The 12,542-nt window shown below is 44.8% G+C and overlaps 1 protein-coding gene across 1 annotated transcript in view; it reads left to right on the top strand.

Annotated features, from left to right (window-relative positions):
- Window positions 1-8,235: 8,235 nt before the first annotated feature.
- The window catches only part of LOC124009788 (neuronal tyrosine-phosphorylated phosphoinositide-3-kinase adapter 1), a 54,922-nt gene continuing 50,615 nt past the window's right edge, over window positions 8,236-12,542 (top strand). The window contains exon 1 of the mRNA XM_046321952.1: window positions 8,236-8,972. The gene's annotated coding sequence lies outside the window, so the exon portion shown is untranslated. The remainder of the gene's footprint in view (window positions 8,973-12,542) is intronic.

Genomic DNA, 12,542 nt, shown 5'->3' on the forward strand with positions numbered 1-12,542 from the left:
CTGATGTGGATTCAGCACAAAAGCTCTAACAGGATGACTGATATATCCTAACATGACTCTGATTCAAAACGCAAAAGGACAGACTGTGACAACTCTGCTTCACCACACTCCCTATCTGGTCTGCGTCACACCAAACGACAGGCGTCACAAACACCAGGGATGTTCAACTTCAGTTGCTCCACCTCCACACTAAACGGTACTCCAGAAATCAATAATTTCAATGGTGCCCTGTTCCTAAGAGCAAATGAAGAAACGGTACTTGACCCGAGTTGCGTGGCCATTCCCTTTTGGTGAAGCACAGACAAACATTACAAGTCCACTTTGAGTTACCTTCCCTGATTTAACAGTACTCAACATCTTTTCCACCCAACCTGATACCACATATGGAACAGCCAAAAGGCCTGAATCTCACTCCCACTGGGCCAAACTCAACTTTATTATAACAATGTACATCGATGCAAGACTCACCGCACCTTTCATCTCACTTAAAACTCCCTCATTCACTTCCATTTTACCTCCAGAACTCAGTCAGGCAGACATCTCACTCTGTTCAGACATCTCACTCTGTTTTTACTTGACCCCAGTCATCTTCGACAGACCATCTCCCTTTTAATCGCTATCTTCATCAAATTCAGATTTAACCTCAGCTTTCCTCATTCCCTTTGACCTCTCCTTTCTCTTTGCCCTCCTCCATTCCTCCTCCGAAATCCACCTTTCCATGTTCCTGTCCCAATATTCTTCTTCTCCCGGCTTTGCTAGCGGCCTGGTGGCATCCCGACATAACTCCATCTCTTGATCGTCCTGCTCACCTCTGAAACGTGTATTCTCCGGGTGCCAACATTTTGAGAGCATAAGAAGTGTTACAACTCCTTCATCCACCAACCTCAGTCAACGACGGCCCCCAAAACCCTAGCCTGTCATTTTCGATGCGGCAAAATAATCAAAGTGGGCGGACCAAGCAAGGAGGTGGGCAGAGTCATGTATAAGCTAGCGAGATCCTATTGGTGTGTTTGAGCATTTATTTTCATATTTCCATTAGGGAATGCCTACTTCATGAAGTGCACGTTTGCAATAACTCAATTCGCCCTTGCACTCCTTCTCATTTTCAGAAACTTTGGCAAACGGTAAAATCTACAAAACTTAGTCCACTCTGTTTGTAATAGATTCTAGTTTTAGGAACAGGAAAATATATTGAGATCAAAGGTTTCATCGATGAGAAAATGAGCAGAATGTTGTCCGAAATCCATCTCACTCAATCTTCTCCCACTGCCGGCCACTGGGCTTCCTCTCATCACCATCTTCTCCCACTGCCGGCCACTGGGCTTCCTCTCATCACCATCTTCTCCCACTGCCTTCCTCTCATCACCATCTTCTCCCACTGCCACTGGGGCTTCCTCTCATCACCATCTTCTCCCACTGCCGGCCACTGGGCTTCCTCTCATCACCATCTTCTCCCACTGCCGGGGCTTCCTCTCACTGCCGGCCACTGGGCTTCCTCTCATCACCATCTTCTCCCACTGCCGGCCACTGGGCTTCCTCTCATCACCATCTTCTCCCACTGCCGGCCACTGGGCTTCCTCTCATCACCATCTTCTCCCACTGCCGGCCACTGGGCTTCCTCTCATCACCATCTTCTCCCACTGCCGGCCACTGCCGGCCACTGGGCTTCTCATCACCATCTTCTCCCACTGCCGGCCACTGGGCTTCCTCTCATCACCATCTTCTCCCACTGCCGGCCACTGGGCTTCCTCTCATCACCATCTTCTCCCACTGCCGGCCACTGGGCTTCCTCTCATCACCATCTTCTCCCACTGCCGGCCACTGGGCTTCCTCTCATCACCATCTTCTCCCACTGCCGGCCACTGGGCTTCCTCCCACCATCTTCTCCCACTGCCGGCCACTGGGCTTCCTCTCATCTTCTCCCACCATCTTCTCCCACCATCTTCTCCCACTGCCGGCCACTGGGCTTCCTCTCATCACCATCTTCTCCCACTGCCGGCCACTGGGCTTCCTCTCATCACCATCTTCTCCCACTGCCGGCACTGGGCTTCCTCTCATCACCATCTTCTCCCACTGCCGGCCACTGGGCTTCCTCTCATCACCATCTTCTCCCACTGCCGGCCACTGGGCTTCCTCTCATCACCATCTTCTCCCACTGCCGGCCACTGGGCTTCCTCTCATCACCATCTTCTCCCACTCTCCCATCACCATCTTCTCCCACTGCCGGGGCCACTCTTCTCCCACTTTCGGCCACTGGGCTTCCTCTCATCACCATCTTCTCCCACTCTGGGCTTCCTCTCATCCCACCATCTTCTCCCACTGCCGGCCACTGGGCTGCTCATCACCATCTTCTCCCACTGGCCACTGGGCTTCCTCTCATCACCATCTTCTCCCACTGCCGGCCACTGGGCTTCCTCTCATCACCATCTTCTCCCACTGCCGGCCACTGGGCTTCCTCTCATCACCATCTTCTCCCACCACTGCCAGAAAAGTCTCATCACCATCTTCTCCACTGGGCTGGGCTTCCTCTCATCACCATCTTCTCCCACTGCCGGCCACTGGGCTTCCTCTCATCACCATCTTCCCACTCCCCACTGGGCTTCCTCTGATCCCATCTTCTCCCACTGCCGGCCACTGGGCTTCCTCATCACCCTCATCTGGGCATCTTCTCCCACTGCCTGGCCACTGGGCTTCCTCTCATCACCATCTTCTCCCACTGCCTATAGGCCACTGGGGGGCTGTCCTCTCATCACCATCTTCTCCCATCTTGGATATGTTTCTCATTACCATCTTCTCCCACTGCCGGCCACTGGGCTTCTCTCTTCACCATCTTCTCCCACTGCCGGCCACTGGGCTTCCTCTCATCACCATATTTGGCTCAGATGAAACATCTGGTGAAACATCTGGCTCATTGTTCTATCTGTGTCTATACTACTCGGTCTAAACTCTAGAGTAGACCACAGGTGTCAGACTCATTCCATGGAGGGCCGAGTGCGGGTTTTTGCTCTCCCCTTGTACTTGATTAATGAATTAAGGTCACTAATTAGTAACTCCCCACACCTGGTTGTCTAGGTACATCAGCTAGTGCTGTAAAAACAAGAAAACCCCAAACAGCAAGCAATGCAGGTTAGATAGAACCCTAATATAACCATTTTGCTTAATTGAAAGGAAAAACAAAAAACCTGCAGACAATAGGTCCTCCATGAAATGAGTTTGACACCCCTGGTCTAGACTGTCAAGTGACAGAAAAGTTGGTAGATAGTTTCGGGAAATCATGTCAATCGCAATGTACCAGCTTGGACGCACATTTACATCTTACATGAATGCATGCATTCCAGATATACATTCTGCGCAAGCCTACTCATATTAGAAGATAATTATATGATGTTCATGTGGTTCATGAGACGTAAAAGCTTATCCAGGCATTGGAAAGCAGTGGAGGCTGCTGAGAGGACAGCTCATAACGATGGTTGGAACGGCGTGAATGGCATGACGTATTTGACACCATTCCACTGATTCCGCTCCAGCCATTACCATGAGCCCATCCTCCCTAACTAAGGTACCACCAACCTCCTGTGTTGAAAAGATCTGATGTTCTACACACGTCTGCCCAGAATTTGTGTATCTGATACGCTCCTTATATGTCTTCTGACTATGGCTGTGTTCGAAGAGGTTCATAACTGTAATGTATCATGAGTAAATTGTGACTGACTGATCTACAAATAATAAGGAGTAGTTATTTATGATGCAATGTTCTTTGTAGATCAGTAAGTTGGTAGTTGCCTGCACCGTTGGCTGCAATGTCGAACAAGCCCATTGTCTTTTGACTTTCGAGACCATGGGAGGAGGCCTGTAGGTCTAATACTATAGAGATGGAAGGGCCCTTTCCGAAAGTGTGTGTTGATTACCACATCTGGCTTTTCAGGGGCTGTGAAATATGAAAAGCAAGGTGTGGACTCTCCAAATATGAATAAATATTAAAAGGGACTCACCATAAGCTACATTATCTTGGATATGTTTCTTATTAAGTTGATAATTCATTATATCTCTGGCACATTTCTTAAGTAGGCTACACTCTTAGAAAAAAGATGATATCTAGAACCTAAAATGGGACTTTCCCCATAAGAGGACCCTTTGAAGAACCTGTTTTGGTTCTAGATATCAAATCAAATCAAATCCAATTTATTTATATAGCCCTTCGTACATCAGCTGATATCTCAAAGTGCTGTACAGAAACCAAGCCTAAAACCCCAAACAGCAAGCAATGCAGGTGTAGAAGCACGGTAGATAGAACCCTTTTGGTTCAAGCTATAACCATTTTGGGATCCAAGAATAACCCTTTCCACAGAGTGTTCTACATGGAATCCAAAAGGGTTCTACCTAGAACCAAAAAGGGTTGTACCTCTATGCAAAAATATTTATCCTATGGGGACATCCGAAGAACCCTTTTGGAACACTTTTTTCTAAAAGTGTAGATCTACTGGTGCTCTATATGCCTAGCGTCACCTGTTTCCCTTCAAAGGGCCACAAACCATCATGGTCCAAACACTCCAAGACAGTTGTGAAGAGGGCATGACAACACCTTTTCCCCTCAGGAGACTGAAAAGATTTGGCATGGGTCCCAAGATCTTCAAAAAGTTCTACAGCTGCACCACCGAGAGCATCATGACCGGTTGCATCACCACCTGGTATGGCAACTGCTTGGCATTTGACCGTAAAGAAACGTCCCTTTTTCAGGTCCCTGTCTTTCAAAGATAATTCGTAAAAATCCAAATAACTTCACAGATCTTCATTGTAAAGGGTTTTTCCCATGCTTGTTCAATGAACCATAAACAATTAATGAAAAGGCACCTGTGGAACGGTCGAGACACAAACAGCTTACAGATGGAAGGCAATTAAGGTCACAGTTATGAAAACGTAGGACACTAAAGAGGCCTTTCTATTGACTCCAAAAGAAAGATGCCCAGGGTCCCTGCTACTCAAGGAGGCATGAGGACTGCAGATGTGGCCAGGGCAATAAATTGCTATGTTTGTACTGTGAGATGCTGAAGACAGCGCTACAGGGTGACAGGACAGACAGCTGATCGTCCTCGCAGTGGCAGACCACATGTAACACCACCTGCACAGGATCGGTACATACGAACATCACACCTGCGGGACAGGTACAGGATGGCAACAACATCTGCCCGAGTTACACCAGGAAATTATAATCCCTCCATCAGTGCTCAGACTGTCCGCAATAGGCTGAGAGAGGCTGGACTGAGGGCTTGTAGGCCTGTTGTAAGGCAGGTCGTCACCATACACCACCGGTAACAACGTTGCCTATGGGCACAAACCCGAGACGGACCAGAGAGGATTGGCAAAAAGTGCTCTTCACTGACAAGTCGCGGTTTTGTCTCACCAGGGGTGATGGCCGGATTTGCGTTTATCGTCGAAGGAATGAGCGTTACACCGAGGCCTGTACTCTGGAGCGGGATCGATTTGGAGGTGAAGGGTCCATCATGGTCTGGGGCAATGTGTCACAGCATCATCAGACTGAGCTTGTTGTCATTGCAGGCAATCTCAACGCTGTGCGTTACAGGGAAGACATCCTCCTGCAGAATCATCCTGACATGACTCTCCAGCATGACAATGCCACCAGCCATGCTGCTTGTTCTGTGCGTGATTTCCTGCAAGACAGGAATGTCAGTGTTCTGCCATGGCCAGCGAAAAGCCCGGATCTCAATCCCATTGAGCATGTCTGGGACCTGTTGGATCGGAGGATGAGGGCTAGGGCAATTCCCCCCAGAAATGTCCAGGAACTTGCAGGTGCCTTGGTGGAAGATAGGGTAACATCTCACAGCAAGACCTGGTAAATCTGGTGCAGTCCATGAGGAGGATACTTGGCCACACCAGATACTGACTGTTACTTTTGATTTTGACCCCCCCCCTTTGTTCAGGGACACATTATTCAATTTATGTTGGTCACATTTCTCAGTTGTTGAATCTTGTTATACAGTGAGGGTTTTGTTTTGTTTTGAATTTTACACCTTTTTCTTCCCAATTTTGTTGTATCCAATTGTTGTAGTAGCTACTATCTTGTCTCACTACAACTCCCGTACGGGCTCAGGAGAGACAAAGGTTGAAAGTCATGTGTCCTCCAATACACAACCCAACCAGGCGTACTGCTTCTTAACACAGCACGCATCCAACCCGGAAGCCAGCCACACCAATGTGTCAGAGAGTACACCATGCACCTGACAACCTTGGTTAGTACGCACTGCACCCAGCCCACCACAGGAGTCACTGGTGCACGTTGAGACATGGACATCCCTACCAACCAAGCACTCCCTAACCTGGACGACACTAGGCCAATTGTACGTCCCCCCACAGACCTCCACGGACCTCCCGGTCACAGCCGGTTACGACAGAGCCTGGGCACGAACCCAGGGACTCTGATGGCACAGCTGGCGCTGCAGTACAGCGCCCTTAACCTCTGCGCCACCCGGGAGGCCGGGGAAAAAAGTATTTGATCCCCTGCTGATTTTGTACGTTTGCCCACTGACAAAGAAATTATCAGTCTATCATTTTAATGGTAGGTTTATTTGAACAGTGAGAGATAGAATAACAACAAAAAAAATCCAGAATAACGCATGTCAAAAATGTACAGATGAATGTGGTACCTTCAGGCGTTTGGAAATTGCTCCCAAGGATGAACCAGACTTATGGAGGTCTACCATTTTTTTTCAAGTCTTGGCTGAATTCTTTTGATTTTCCCACAAAGAGGCACTGAGTTTGAAGGTAGGCCTTGAAATACAGCCACGGTACACCTCCAATTGACTCAAATATGTCAATTAGCCTATCAAAAGCTTCTAAAGCCATGACATCATTTTCTGGAATTTTCCAAGCTGTTTAAAGGCACAGTCAACTTAGTGTATGTAAACTTCTGACCCACTGCAATTGTGATACACTGAATGATAAGTGAAATAATCTGTCTGTAAACAACTGTTGGAAAAATGACTTGTGTCATGCACAAAGTAGATGTTCTAACCGACTTGACAAAACTTTAGTTTGTTCACAACAAAATTGTGGAGTGGTTGAAAACCGAGTTTTAATGACTCCAACCTAAGTGTATGTAAACTCCCGACTTTAACTGTAGAATCACGGAGAGCCTATGGCTACATACAGAAGACTGACAGCTGATTCAGCACCATGCCACTGAACAGCGCTGCGCTCATGAGCACGGTAGTTCAGCACCATGGATAAGACCGCAAAGGCGAAAAGCTAAGTAAAGAGAAGACCATCTAGATTCAGCACCACATCTTCTGAACAGCGCCGCACCCAGGCAGCTCATATCCTGAGTGAACGTTCCAAACCTCTAATTGTAGGCGGAAAGCCTGCTGACAGATTACATACTTTGCTATTGTTTCCATTCCCCTTTCCAGTCCCCCCTGAACTTTAGAATTGCGAACTTGTAGGAAATAAATAGAACATAACTGCAAAACTGCTCTCAGACTCTTTGGTATCCCGTTACACCCTGACAGTGTTCAGCTTCTGAGAATAAATCTGCTACATGTTTCCCTTCTTCACATGCCAACCTGTCATATAAAACAGTGATGATGGCGCAGCCATTTTCAAAGGTGCTTCTATTTATAGATTAAGAGGAGAGTGATGGGATGGAGAGGAGAAACTAGGCGGGATTGAAGGAATACCAACATGAAAGTAAGCCTTAGAGAACTTTAGTCTAAATAGGCAACTGTTATAGAGTGGTAATTGAATAGGCTGGCTATCTGTTTCAAAAAGATCATAGTGGAATGTCAAACAGTTTTGGGACACTTCCACCGCAGACAAAATCCCAATTTAACTCAATCCCAATTCAGTTTGCAGTTCACAATATTGAAAATACAGACCTCAGGATGGGAAATAGGACTAGCCTAACGAAGTGACAGGGTTAATGTCTGTAATAAACTGTTCATAAGTAGGCTATAACTGGCTATTCGGCAAAGACCCTGTCTGTTGAAGTTCAATGAGTTTGGTGTGAATATGTGTCATGTCAACCGGTGCACAATGTGCTTTTCGCAAGCCGTGTGTTATTTTATGTGTGAATGTAATGTTGTAGCCTATGTCTGTCAGTTCCTAAGGTGAAGATGGGCTGCTATTGGGGATGTGCGTTTAGGAATGCACACGCTGTCAGTCTGCTTACGTCTGCAACGAGTCCGCAGACGAAATTGTAAATAGCCTCCTGGAGCCGAGTCAGTTGATAGAGGTGGAGAAAAGGGCAGACATATAAATTTAGAAAAAAAAACCGACGTATAGAAAATTCGTAGGCTACTCGGTCAGGCGGGCAGATATCTCGACTCGACCATCGAAAAAAACGACGTCACATCGGGTTGAACGAGACGCGCATTATATAATCTTCATAAACCTGCCTCGTTGTATCCGTTTTTTTATCAACCAATGGCCTCTTCTGGACAGCTATGCATATGAATATAAATGCAAATATCTGGTAGCGCACTGCTTGAACCGAAATGTCTGTGATTATTTGTGCTGTTGTTATTTTTAGCCAAAACCATCCATGTTTCATCTGATGGTTCCGAAAAGGCGCATAATTTAATAGCATTACATTATTTTATTTGTGAATGGGGTTTATCCCTCTGTTTTTGTGGAGAGGAACATTTTTCTAACGTCGCAATGAACTGCATCATGGATTTCAATCAGATGTCTTAGGGTATGGTGCCGGTTTAATCGGTGGAAAGAGGGAAACGCTGTTCATGTAAACAAGAACCGAGAATCCTCTCAGATCCGCCCCATTTATTTATTATATCTTTCAGTATTTCTTGACACATTTGGAAAAGTGCTTTTTTTCTACCGTTCTTCCACAAAGACGGCAATGTCATCATCTACATCCCGGCGTGGTTTTGTTGTTGTCTGATTTTACTACTGGATATCGGCAGTTACCCCTGCGCCAAGCCATACATCAGTATTTCTATAAGGTAATGCCTTTACCTTAATTTCCCATACCATGTTATAGGAACAGCAAATGTTGCCCCAAACAGCATAGATTAAATCAGATCCCATAAATAGGTTTTTGCATATAGCCTTCCTTACTGTAATATTGCATGTGAAGTCAATGTAAATAGGAGCTAGAGGTCGGTGCAAGTTGTTTTTCCACAATAATTTATATGTATGCAATTTCTGCTGTAGCACAAGTAGGCATGGTAGATGATATATCGTGTGTTTGTATGCTATGCCATTTCCCACAGAAACTCTAGTCAGCATGTCTGCTTTATTGGCGATAGAATAAAGATAACGTATCCAAGGTTTTAGTACTGTGCGTTTAACTTCAGCCGTGACGTGACTAGTGCTCGTAAATATTTCACGGCAAAACAAAAAAGTCCAGCTGCTGACTTGTGATGATGGATCCCATGCACGGTATCTTTCTAATCAGATTTTAACGGATGGCTTTGTCAAAAAAAACTCTTATCAGACGTGGTCATCGCGTAAACATACCGACAGTGTCGTTGGAATGTATAATAATGACATTGTTTCTGTTGTTTATGTGAATAAATGTGTAGACATTAGGCCTACGCACCGCGTCTGTGCGCGTAGTCAGGTGAATGGGTTTATCATGCGCGCGTCTTTGGGGTGTTGGGGTTGGGGATGTGCTCGTCTGGCTGGGATGATCATTTGTTTTGAGTTCATGAAGCTATTTCGATATCAGTGCTTTAGCTAATATAATTTCGTCTTAAACACATTTAATGACAGCGTGAGAATGCATATGCCACATGTACAGAATGCATATGCCACATGTACAGAATGCATATGCCACATGTACAGAATGCATCTATCAAGCTGGTCGTTAAATTGGACAAACAGAGGCGTGGGGGCGTGGCGTGTGTAACATTTTAGTGCTTGGATACGCTGAGACGTGACGAGTACTCACTTAGATACACCTTTCAGGATAAAATATTTGTATTGCAGACTGACAAATTAACACAGAATATAGGCCTATTCAATTACAGGAGGGAGTTTGGTGGGGTGGGGGATTCCAATATACACTATCTGTAAGTTATTTGTGTGACTGTGAAGGCAGCCATTTGTATCCACCCTTGTATAGAAAAGCTCCATGTGGAGGTTTTCTATACAAGCATATTCTATGCCAATACTTATAATCAATTGTATTTGAATACCAGGGTGTAAGTGAGGAGTTTTAGCTTGGGGAAGGAAGCTTTGATAAAAATGAAAAGATAAGAAGCTCCACATGATAAGAAACTCCACGTGTACAATAATGTCTACACATGTCTGGAGGCTAACAATTTATGTGACTGAATCCAATTCCATGTCCTGTCACAGGTTCCCACTGTATGTACAGTTGAAGTCGGAAGTTTACAAACACTTAGGTTGGAGTCATTAAAACTCGTTTTTTCAAACACTCCACAATTTTCTTGTTAACAAACTAAAGGTTTGTCAAGTCGGTTAGGACATCTACTTTGTGCATGACACAAGTCATTTTTCCAACAATTGTTTACAGACAGATTATTTCACTTATTTCACAATTGCAGTGAGTCAGAAGTTTCCAAACTCCTGAACGTACCACATTCATCTGTATAAACAATACTACGCAAGTATAAACACCATGGGACCACGCAGCCGTCATACCACTCAGGAAGGAGACGCGTTCTGTCTCCTAGAGATGAACGTACTTTGGTGCAAAAAGTACAAATCAATCCCAGAACAACAGCAAACGACCTTGTGTAGATACTGGAGGAAGCAGGTACAAAAGTATCTATATCCACACTAAAACAAGTCCTGTATAGACATAACCTGAAAGGCCGCTCAGCAAGGAGAAGCCACTGCTCCAAAACCCCCATAAAAAAGCCAGACTACGGTTTGCAACTGCACATGGGGACAAAGATCGTATTTTTTTGGAGAAATGTCCTCTGGTCTGATGAAACAAAAATAAAACTGTTTGGCCACAATAATATCGTTATGTTTGGAGGAAAAAGGGGGAGGCTTGCAAGCTGAAGAACTCCATCCCAACTGTGAAGCACGGGGGTGGCAGCATCATGTTGTGGGGGTACTTTGCTGCAGGAGGGACTGGGGCACAAAATAGAGGGCTTCATGAGGGAGGAAAATTATGTGGATATATTATGTGGATATATTGAAGCAACATCTCAAGACATCAGTCAGGAAGTTAAAGCTTGATTGGAAATGGTTCTTCCAAATGACCCCATACTTCCAAAGTTGTGGCAAAATGGCTTAAGGACAACAAAGTCAAGCTATTGGAGTGGTCATGGCAAAGCCCTGACCTCAATCCCATAGATAATTTGTTGTCAGAACTGAAAAAGCGTGTGCGAGCAAGTAGGCCTACAAACCTGATTCAGTTACAGCAGCTCTGTCAGGAGGAATGGGCCAAAATTCACCCAACTTATTGTGGGAAGCTTGTGGAAGGCTACCCGAAACGTTTGACCCAAGTTAAAGGCAATGCTCCCAAATACTAATTGAATGTATGTAAACTTCTGACCAACTGGGAATGTGATGAAAGAAATAAAAGCTGAAATAAATCATTTTCTCTACTATTATTCTTCTGACATTTCACATTCTTAAAATAAAGTGGTGATCCTAACTGACCTAAGACAGGGAATGTTTACTCAGATGAAATGTCCAGAATTGTGAAAAACTGAGTTTAAATGTATAAGGCGTATGTAGACTTCCGACTTCAACTGTATGTTCCTATGAGTGTAATATGTGTCTGACTTATGGTCATTTTCATTTAATTTCTGGTCAGTTGAATTTAACATCAACTTCCAGTGCAATACCTGAATTGACTGGCATTAAGATGGCAAACTGCTTCTTACTCGCTTGTGTGTTTGTTTGACCATTTTCTGCTATCGTGAAAGTTTACATACATATTGGTATTATACTATAAATGTGAATGCATATGTCGGGATTTGATCATATTTATATATGAAAATCAATCTCCATATAGGTATTTATGTGCGTGTGCCTCTGTGTATGTCTATATTATTATAGGGTGCTGTAGGTATCAATGTATCCTAAAATATTGTTGAAAACACAACTTAAAAGCATTAAGTAGCCTAGTGGTTAGAGCTTTGGGCCAGTAACCGAAAGGTTGCTAAATCAAATCCCTGTCCTGACAATGTGTAGAAATATGTTTTTCTGCCCCTGAACAAGGCAGTTAACCCACTGTTCCTAGGCCGTCATTGTAAATAAGAATTGGTTCTTAACTGACTTTCCTAGTTAAATAAAGGTGAAATGGAAGAAAAAGTATCATCATCCAAAGTCCCTAAACTCCTCCAGTGTTCAGTGATTATAGCAACAAGATCATCTATAGCAACTCCTAGTGGTTGTGGATTAGAACACACAGCCTAAATATTTCTCTTCTTACTAAGGTGGCTAATGCCACCGAACCATTTCTCCCTGAATGTCACAGAATTCAGTTTTTTTTTCTTTGCCAATGCTACCATCCACCTGAGAAAAAGGACAATAACAGTGGAGTCGATGGACCTAATGAACCCTCTCTATATTGAGCAGCTTCTGAC

The sequence above is a fragment of the Oncorhynchus gorbuscha genome, linkage group LG02 (assembly GCF_021184085.1).
Source record: "Oncorhynchus gorbuscha isolate QuinsamMale2020 ecotype Even-year linkage group LG02, OgorEven_v1.0, whole genome shotgun sequence".
Taxonomy (NCBI): Eukaryota; Metazoa; Chordata; class Actinopteri; order Salmoniformes; family Salmonidae; genus Oncorhynchus; species Oncorhynchus gorbuscha.